This window comes from Anopheles cruzii, chromosome 2 (genome assembly GCF_943734635.1).
Source record: "Anopheles cruzii chromosome 2, idAnoCruzAS_RS32_06, whole genome shotgun sequence".
NCBI lineage: Eukaryota > Metazoa > Arthropoda > Insecta > Diptera > Culicidae > Anopheles > Anopheles cruzii.
The window spans coordinates 14441468-14451291 of NC_069144.1; the positions used below are offsets into that span (position 1 = coordinate 14441468).

At 52.4% G+C, this 9824-nt stretch overlaps 1 non-coding gene across 1 annotated transcript; it reads left to right on the forward strand.

Annotated features, from left to right (window-relative positions):
* The first annotated feature begins 5855 nt into the window (after positions 1-5855).
* Positions 5856-5927, forward strand: Trnap-cgg (transfer RNA proline (anticodon CGG)). The gene has a single exon. It is a non-coding gene; the product is annotated as a tRNA-Pro (tRNA).
* The last annotated feature ends 3897 nt before the right edge of the window (positions 5928-9824 follow it).

The following is a 9824-nucleotide window of genomic DNA, read 5'->3' on the forward strand; positions in this document are numbered from 1 at the left end:
AGTTTATGTGTTCAGCGACCGGCATCGTGCGCGCTGCACCGGGAGTTCGCGGGATTCGTCGACAAATTTTGGGTCACTTCAGAAGCTCTCGAAACGAAGGAAGAAAAAAAAACGCACACGGAAACTCGATGCCCAGGTTTTGGGCCTTTGTTTTGATTTTGTTCCACTTTTTTCCCCCTATCGAACGTACACCTAGAAACCGTGGTCTTCTGTGGTGCTTCCTTTGAGCCACCGGTTTCTTTCGGTGGCTCTCCGGTTTGCTCTCTTTGAGCAGCTCACCGGGAAGCCACACAACGCGATTGCGAAACCCAAATCGGTCCAAAGTTTGGTCCGAAAAAGGAAAAAAAACAACCCAGTACGTACCGGCTCTTGCCGGCTTGCCCCGGAAGTGAAGGCAGCCGAAGGCCACCGCGATGGGGGGCACCTCAAAATTTGGTGCGAGCCATCGAGCGGCGAGATCCAAATGGACTGATTATATAATATACGGGGTTAAGGAAGAATGCTGTTTCGCATGTAGGTTTCTGGTTTTCTTCTTCCTTGTTTTTTTACGGGCTCACCAAACCCCCTGCCGGTTGTGTTCCGGTGGTTCTGCGCCATCGACGACGACAGCTGACGGGTTTTTGGCGGTGCAACCGTGGGGGGGGAATGGCGACGCGCACAGGCGTTGCTGTCGTCGTTCTGGCTTCTGGAAGGAAGACACGTTTTATTATCGCGCTTCCTCTGCGTTCGAGAGATGGAATTCTAAAACCGATATCCCGGGCCGGGCAGCAGTTGGTGGCCCGAAAAGGGCCACCGCTTCCGCTGGCAGGTCTCACGAGGAATCCGCGATCCCCGAGAGGCACCTTTTGCGTTCCGTTCTCTGGGTGGCTGGATGACAGCTGGCAGCGCAGGGAACCGTCACCCGCCACGGCCCAACTCGGGGCGCTGCGCGACAACGACACGAATAAATCTTTACGCTAGTTAAAAGCCCTTCCCCGGGACCGGGACTGGTTCTGGTAGTGGTGTCGCATAATATTCGCCACCCTGTGGCATGGCCGATCACCGCTCCCGAGGTCCGCCCGTGCTGTTGTCACGGTAACACCGCTACGACGACCTTACAGTACATTGCTCGGCCCCGGCCGGCCAGCCCGACCGGCACAAATGTGTGAGAAACAAACACGGAGCGAGGATCATAAAAATTGCATAACAAAAACCATAACCTACGACGACGACGGCCGGGCGATCATAAAAATCTTTTCACTTTCACGGGTACCGACCGACGGAGCAGGATATTCGGTTCTCGGGGTTGAGCGACATTGTGTCCTCTGAACACGCCGATGGCAGGCCCGGTGTGCCCGGGAGGATTCTCAAAGGGAAGCGACCACATTCTGTGTACGTTCTGGGCAAGCATATGTTGGTTCGGGAGAATCGGGAGAAGCATAAAAGAAACCTCCTGCGAATGGCCCGAAGCTGACGGGTTTTTGGTTAATAAACATTTGATTGCCCACACCCGAGAAAAGTACGCCTAGCCGACTTCGGCCGACTGTTTCCGTTCCGTTCAGGCGTTTCAAAGCATGTCCTGTCTGTCCGTTCAAATTGAGGCCCACGGAGCCCATCGGTGCTACATCCGTACCGGGGCCACCGGTTTGATCGCCATCATGCGGAAATGATAAAATGAGGCAGAAATGTACAGAAATAGTTCAACCTGCCGACTGCTTCGCTCGTCATCGCCCTCGGCCGTTCAACGGAACTACAGTGCGACTTGCAGTCATCCTACATCATTAATGCTCTGCACACACACACACACACACACACAGAGACCGACGTTCTCGTTTTGTCCACATCCTTGACATCCGGTCTGTGGCCCACGGCCACGGCTGCATGTAAATAGAAGTACTGACGGAGGATAGTGAATGGAAAATTGTCTCGTCCTACTCGTCCTGGGGACTATGGTGCTCCCGGCACGCTAAAAATATCGTCCACTAACAAGATTATTAGAGAGTCAGTACCATCGCCAGGCCATCATCCGGGCTGCTCATCTGCTCGTCGGCTCGACCGCGCGACTTGTTTGAACTCGTGTAGGTGGCAGGTTGAGCCCACCAATTGGAGTCCAGCGGGCGAGAAACAACGTAGGAAGAAGCCTTCCTTCAGAACCGGAGGAGTACCAGACCAGAGATCTGTCAAACCGTTGGCTGGCTCTGGATTGCATCACATTCGCCGGTTGCTATGGGGGACACCTTCTGCGCGCCCCCGTGTGTCGAGCACCATCATCATCATCATCGTCCCGGTTTTGTGTAATTTTCTTTGCGACGTCGAACTGAAAATCATAAAATGGGCTCCGGCGCCAAAGGGAGGAGACGTAAGCCGTTTACGTTGGCCAACCTACTAATGTTTTGTCGCCTACATACGTGCGCTTCCCGCGGATGAACTATTTTCACCGACCAAATTATCCTGCCATCCTGTGTGCCCCGTTGCAGGTCCTGCCGGGGATTAACGCGTGAAGTCGCGTGAACTGGCTCGAGCCCACGGTCGCGCGGATGTTCCCGTGGGACGCCTGTTGTGCCCTCCTCATTCGGGCGAGTGCGGGCGAAAAATGGGCCCTTTTTATTATTTAATGCAGAACGTTTTATCGTTATTTTTATTTTTATTTTATTATATTTTTCCGCCGTCATTTCGACGTCTCCCCTGTCGGTGGTTCGTTGTGGTTGTGGCTCCTTCGTTCACGTACCCGGCAGGGATTTACGCGATTCATCAGCATGTCTACGGTGCAATTAAAGCTTCGCTCCCTTGCTTGTATTTTTCGCCATTGCCCTGTAAGTGAGATTCATTCGCGGTAGTTTAATGTGGCCCCGGCACCGGGGCGAACAGGGGACGACGTGCCGTGCACACGTACAAACCTGGGAGTGTGCCTGGGAGCGGGCACACATACACGAACCAAGCGCGGGGAATTATACTTTGTAGCCCTGTGGCCCTCCGGTGGAGATGGGAAGCGAAAATTAATCCTGTAAAATTTAAATTATAATGGGTATCTGTTTTTTACATTCATTCGAACCCGGGCTCCGGCTTTTCCTGCTGGCCGGGTTGGGGGTTGGGCGGATTCTGTGTGTGTGTGTGCGTGACCATAAAACTACACACAGCACGACACGGCACGGTGCGGTGAAGAGCAGGAGCCAGGACACGGCACATGTGGTTTTTTTACTCAATAAGGCTCATAATTGGCTTGGCACCCACCACGAAGGGGCATCATGTTTTTATTATTATTACGTCCGCAGAGCGTGCACAGTGAAGGTGATAAAGTAAATACAAGGGACAAGAATTTGCTAAGCTGGCAACTCCTGAATCGAGTTGCAGAGTTACCTTGAGATCCTTATTCCCGGGACTACATCAAATCATTGCCCTCATTTGAGGCCATTGAGCATCGAGCTAAAAGCTGCAGCTATTAGACCCTTAAAAAGTCTTCATCCGCTCATTGGTCTCGTTACCTGTAAGTAGCATTTAATTAAAATAGAAAACTATAACTTCTCATCCTTGGTTCCGAGGGTAAATGATGACCTCAACGTCACGAATGCCTCGACCACTTCCTGTGAATCCAGAGCACCAGCAGAGCAGCTACAATCGGAGAGCCGGCGAACCTTCCCTGGCGTGTGTTCCGTGCCGCGCTTATCGAGCGGATCCGGCGGCTGCACCGCGGTGCCTTCCAATTACCTAGTAAGGTGCACCACTTCGCGCTCCGTTCGCAACCCTTCACACCGGCTAACAACCGAGGTCACACCCTGGCCCGGTGGGACCTCGGTGAGCTTCGACGCAGGAACTTTAAGTGGAAATAGAGTGATTTCAAAAGCCCACAACACGAAGGTCCGGCCCATCGGAAGGGAATGTGAACGATTTTGACATATCACGAGCCTCACGAGAGCCTCCACGACGACGACAACGATGATGGCCACCGTTTGCGTGTGTGTGTGTGTGTGTGTGGTGGATGTTTTAGAAACAATTATTTATTATTTATTTCAATTACACTTCCTGTCGTGCTCGCAACACGGCGACCCTAACGATGCTGGCAAAGGGTCGCCTCTGAGCGACTTGACTGCTGCTGCCGGGTTGCGGCCCGTCTGAGGCTGACGTTCCTCGAGGCCATTCCACGGCATGCCTAGCCGGCCCGAGATCTCCGGCCTCGGACGCCGTTCCGGTTTCCTTGTTTAAGTTTGCCAACTAAATTCTGCCTCATTGCCGGGGGTGGTACCGAGACAAAGGGAGAGCGAGCGAGAGAGAGACAGAGATGCCCGGAGCCCCGCGTGTGTTCCCATCCCGTCCGATCCGTTTGATCGTTCTTTAATTGAATTTATTAGGTCGTTCGAGCCGATGATAGTTTCCGTTTAGTTTGTTTTGGGTCGGCTCGATCCCGGGATCGGGCTGCCAGGGCCGGACGATGTGGGCGAAGAAGCAAGTTTTAATTATTTTGTACGCTCTCCGAACACTCCGAGAGGAGTCCAGGTCCACGGCGGTTGTCGTCTAAAAAGTGGTTCCCGACTCCGGCCCGGCCCGACTCGTACGGTTCCCACAACCACCCCTTAATGGTGTCAGGTTTTGGCTCGTTTGGCCGCAGCTTCGTTAAAAGGAGCACACTGTGTTCCGGGAATGTGAATTTTAACGCAAACGGTTCATAGCATAGCACCAGTCTCCTCCCGCCGCCGGGGACCAAGCGGTTTCGCCGGTGGACATTAGTGAGCAAAGTTGGAGATTAGATTTTTCCAAACGACTGACGAGGGATTCGGGCCTTCGGTGGCCCCGAAGCGCATTCCGCGCCATTGAGGCACATCAGGAGGGCTCCAAATCAGGGCTTAATTGACAGCAATATCGCGTCGAACCGTTTTGGTCCTTTGCGCCGCTCGCTCCTCGTACCTCATTATTATCGTACAAAGAGCGCATCTTTAAGTGCGAATGAGTCACGGGATTTTAAAGCAACCGCGCGTTTACGGCAGGTCAGGTCCCCGCCGTCACCACCGTGTGGAGGCTCGATTCCGGCATTCCTGCTGCAAAATGCAAAAATAAGGTTGTTATTGTGAGACGCGGACTCGCCTTCTCGCGCGCTGTCCTCAAAAACGTAAGACCGGACGTGTACCTTTCAAACAACCGGCGGCGGGGGTCGTTCAACCTTCAACCGGGGGGCTACGCAAGCAAACAATCTCGCGTAAACAGACCACGCGGGCGGACACGAAACCAATAGGAGGCAGAAACAAGCAATAAAGAGCTATGAAGAATTACAAACAATCTGGTTTGAAAAATATTCGCCAACTCATCGGACGGACGGCCAGCCAGCTGTGCAAGCAAGCAGGCGACGCGGCGACGGGAACGGTGAACAGGACACACCAACAAATGTCACTTTGTTGTGACAAACGGTTGTCACGGGCCCGAAGGAACCGCGCATTCTGTTTGGTAGGTTTCCTTTACGCGCTCCCTAGAGATTGAGGAAAATCGAAATGAAAAGAAACGCAATTATCATGCACTCTCGCCGCCCCGTTTGTGCTTTAATTGTGGCAAATTGTCCCACCCGAGGGTAGCGAGAGGGCGAAACGTCACTTTTTGACAAGTCATCGACGAGGCGAGCGTTACTTTCAATCGCAGCGTGCGTGTTTTTAGCACACTGCGTTACACGAGGATGCACTGTGTCAAACGATTAGCCTCAGGATCTTAAAGAAATCTATTGGAACTAATCCTCGGTAATGGTGCCGTTGGTGTAACCGTTTTTTCTCCGTTCATTGTGTTCGGAACGACAATTAATTGGCCTGGCCTGACTGACGTTGCAAGTCATGAAGTTTGTTTACGCACATAAGAAAGGCCTGCAGTTGGCTTGGTGCTAACGATGCCACCATTAAGGCGGCTCGTTGGTCTAGGGGTATGATTCTCGCTTCGGGTGCGAGAGGTCCCGGGTTCAAATCCCGGACGAGCCCCAACCGCGAAAAACGCACACAACAACAAACTTCTCGTGAAATTTGTATTTTTGGAATGTGTTTTTTGTCGCTCACTGCTTCCCCATCGCTTTTAAATTAACAATCAGCCGTTCTTCAGGGCCAACAGAAGGGCGCACCGCGGATTCTTTTTTCGGTCTCCTTACGCCACGAGATATCATGGCCGCGGTTCGCCGTGTTTGGTGCGATGTGCCCCGGATTCGCCACCGCAGTGCAATATTTATTGTCAAACATCAACATCAAACGCGGAAGGCTCGCGCCTCACGAAGAATCGCTACGGCGAAGGCCGTCGAAGTGTATTGGCCGTACGATTGGCAGATGAATTTAAGTTCCCGGGTTTGCTTCCGCGCGGCGACGGTCACAACCGAGGCCCGCAATCGACGAACGGTGGAATTGGCGCGCGATAAAAAGGCCGGGCCACCGTGTTGTGCCACTGCCGGCCGGCGGTTTCGTGCCCGATCATCCTTCAGCGCCGTCAAAGCGTCCTCCGGGGACGGTGGAAAATAAAAGAAAATCGCTACGAATTCGCGGGGGGATTTCCAACGACGACGACGACGACGACGACGACGGTTTCGTTTTTTTTTTCTTATTCCGTTGGCGCCCGGAAACCAGATGAAAGGGATTGACAGGCAGGCAACCACGGTCCCAGGATGGGGCCTTGGGATCCTTCCAGAGCCTGGCAAGCTCACCGTAAGCGCGGCGAGTCGAGTCGGCCGAAGGCTTCATCGATAAGAGGCCAAGCGATTGATGAGAAAAATTGAACCCCGAGCGGGAGAACATAAAAGTACATCAAAGTCTTCAATTTCGAGTCCTCAACAAAACAAGCGCGTGGCCCCAGGAACCCCCCGGGCCCGGCAGGGACACAGATTGTCTCACCCTTCGGGTTTGGGTGTGTGATGAGAATCGGTTCCTCCAAACCAGCAGTCCGACGTTCTTCAGCCAGAGAAAAAAGAACCCCAAAAAGCCGTGCTGTTCTAATAATAAAAGTAATTTTATTACACCTTTCTGGCCACCTCGAAGTGGGCCCAACCTGGGCCCATAAACTTGGAAGCCCCCCTCTCGGAGGATCTCGCGGAGCGTACAGATGTGCACGGGGCCACGCGGATGGAACGAAAGTGAGAATTATTGTAAAAATTTTTATTACCCCTCAGCCCTCCGGAACTACTCGGAGGCTCGGCGACTGAGGCTCTGGTGCGGTCCGGTCCAAAGGCCACCATTCGTTTGCCGGCGACGGAAAGAAATTCAGATTCCCTGACAGGCACACGGGCGTCGGACCAGACGTCGTGTCCTGGCGGAGCGCAAGACCGGGAATGACGAACCAGAAAGATTCGACATAAAGACACGGGGCACTGCAATCTCGCCTTTCATGGCCGAGGCGCGTCTTGGGCCTTTGTTCGCCAGGCCAGCAGCCCCGGCCGAGCGTCTCTGCACCCAGGGAGCCGGGTTCCGGGACTCCTCGACAGTTAATGATGGATATAAAAATTCTCTACGTACAAAAGTTTGTAGCTCGGCTTCGGTTGTGTACTTTTCTTGCCCAGAGCCCTAGCATTGTTGCGCCCGGGACTCCGGCAATAGTTGGGCTGCCTCGCTGACGACGACGACGACGTAAAGCGGAAAATGAGCTTACCGGCCATTGAAAGAAAAATTGAACTGCACCGTAGATGATGAGTGATGATGAAGATGGATGCGGTGGTGGCTCCTTCTTGCTTGCTGGGAGCTTTGTATGGAGTTGAAATTTTTTATTGATTTGACGTTTATGATTGGACGACAACAATACCCGAACCCCGACTTTTACGACTAACGCGGCACGAGAAAACGTTCTGCTTCACGCATACCGCTCGAGGAAGGCTTCGCCCCAGGCTTGACTTACTCGCGCGCACTCCGAGTGTTTTCGGAAAGTGTTTTCTGATGTAAATGATATTTTTTTTCTTCTCTATTCCGATCCAGAGTCCCTGGGAGTCCTGTTGAGTCATTTGACTGGGCCGGTCGCAGGGATTATTTCACAGTTCACTTCCTTTCTCGGTTCCGAGAACCACCACCGGGAACCAGAGCCACAAAGAGCGCCGGTCGGTGTGGGGCATGATTTATGGTACGCTTTTCGGGGTTTTTATGATTGCCCGGGCCCGGGGCACGAGAAAAGACGTCAGAAATCTAGCGACATCCTGTTCCGTAGAGCGGGTGAACGGGCGCGCGCGCGCGCGGTCTCGAAGATTTAATTTTTTCTCGTTACGTTACGAGCTTCCGATCGCCAACTTTCGGCGGCCACCGCCGGTTGGCCGGTTCGGTTGGCTCTCCAGGGCCAGGAAGAACTTTCCGAACAACGCGGCCTGTGCGTTTACAACCGTTCGGTGTGCGATTTATCGCTTGATCCACATCACGGTGTCGGTCGGGGCCCGGTCGGTGGGGACAAAAAGGATTTTTGGTGGGCTCGAAAAAGTTCATAAATCTTGCGAACAAATCGAAGAGAAACTGAAGGACCGACCGACGAGAGGGTAGCAATTTCCTTTTCTTCCCTTTAAGCAGCATTTAAGAGCAGTACAATGAGCTAAGGTTTTCGGGCGATCGTGAGCGGCTGATGGGAAATATAAGCGGCTTGTAAAATTGTATCGCACACTGGCGACGCGTAATCTAGCAAGCATTTGCACTATGATTCTGACGTCCCTGTCAATGAAATCGGTATGGTCGGTGTGGCAACGAAACACTACCTCTTCGAAACCCAATCTATGTCGGCAGAGCCTAGGTTTGAGATTTGAGGTCCTGTTTTGATCCGTACACTCAAGACTTAATGGTTTGAGTATAGCCTTTAAAGTCCATTCAAAGTTGTTCAATCTCCAGACCTCAATGGTAGATTCTCTACAGATAGTCCTCGTACAAATTACTGTGGCCAAACAATAACGGGAAACAGTTTTCTTGAATTATCGTGCTGTTTTGCATCATGAATTCCTTCCAAAGGTCCAAACTACCGACAAAGAATACTATTTGGGTGTTATACCTTGTTTGCGTAATTCTGTGTGCAAAAAATAGTCGGATTTGCGGAGACACTTGTGGGTTCTACTTCCTCGTGAGTCGAAACGAAGAATGTGCGAACGAACCAATAATCAATAATAGGTGTATCGCATTAAGTAGGGGTTAATTTAATGGTGATGGCTTAGATTTAGAAGAATAAAGAAAGATTTTTGAGTTTAAAGCGAGTTTCAGATATTTTTTAGTCCCTATAGTGATATGAGCACATCAGTTAAAGTAAGCAACAAGGACTTACAGGAGTAAGTAACGCACGCTTCACATTTTTATAGAATGTCCTACAAACGCATTCGAGGCTTCGAAGCTCTCTGTTCCCGTTAGGGCCTCCTCAATCGATATGTTTGATTGGACCAATAGCAAAAAAAAAAAAACTTTACCTCCCATCAGGATAATCACACACACGCGCACACGCGAGATCGTCGCTGATGTAAAACTGACGGCATGGCGGAACCGGGCGGACGGCCCGCGGCGGGTCAAATCATTTGCGCGTTGGTGGTTAACCCGAAAGTCCCCGGTGTCCCGAGGTGAGTTCCGGAAAACCCGATTATTAGTAACCTTTTTTTCGGCGGCTTCCCGGCGTTTCCCCCCTCAATTCTTAGGTTGGGAAACCTTTTCGATTTCGTTCGTTAGGCCCAGGGAAAGGCCACCCCTACGACGGCACAAGGGCTCTGGGGCGTTCGGTGAATCGACCAGTGCCCGCGGGGCGGCAGGCGTACTCTCCGCCCAGGGGGCCCACAGGTGACCAGAGGAACCTCACGGGGCTCACGCTTTTTCGACAAATTGCTGTCCGTGCGTCCGTGGTGCGTCGTTTCGTCGTTCCTCCCGTCGCCAGGGTGGCAAATTAGCCTCGGGTTCCGG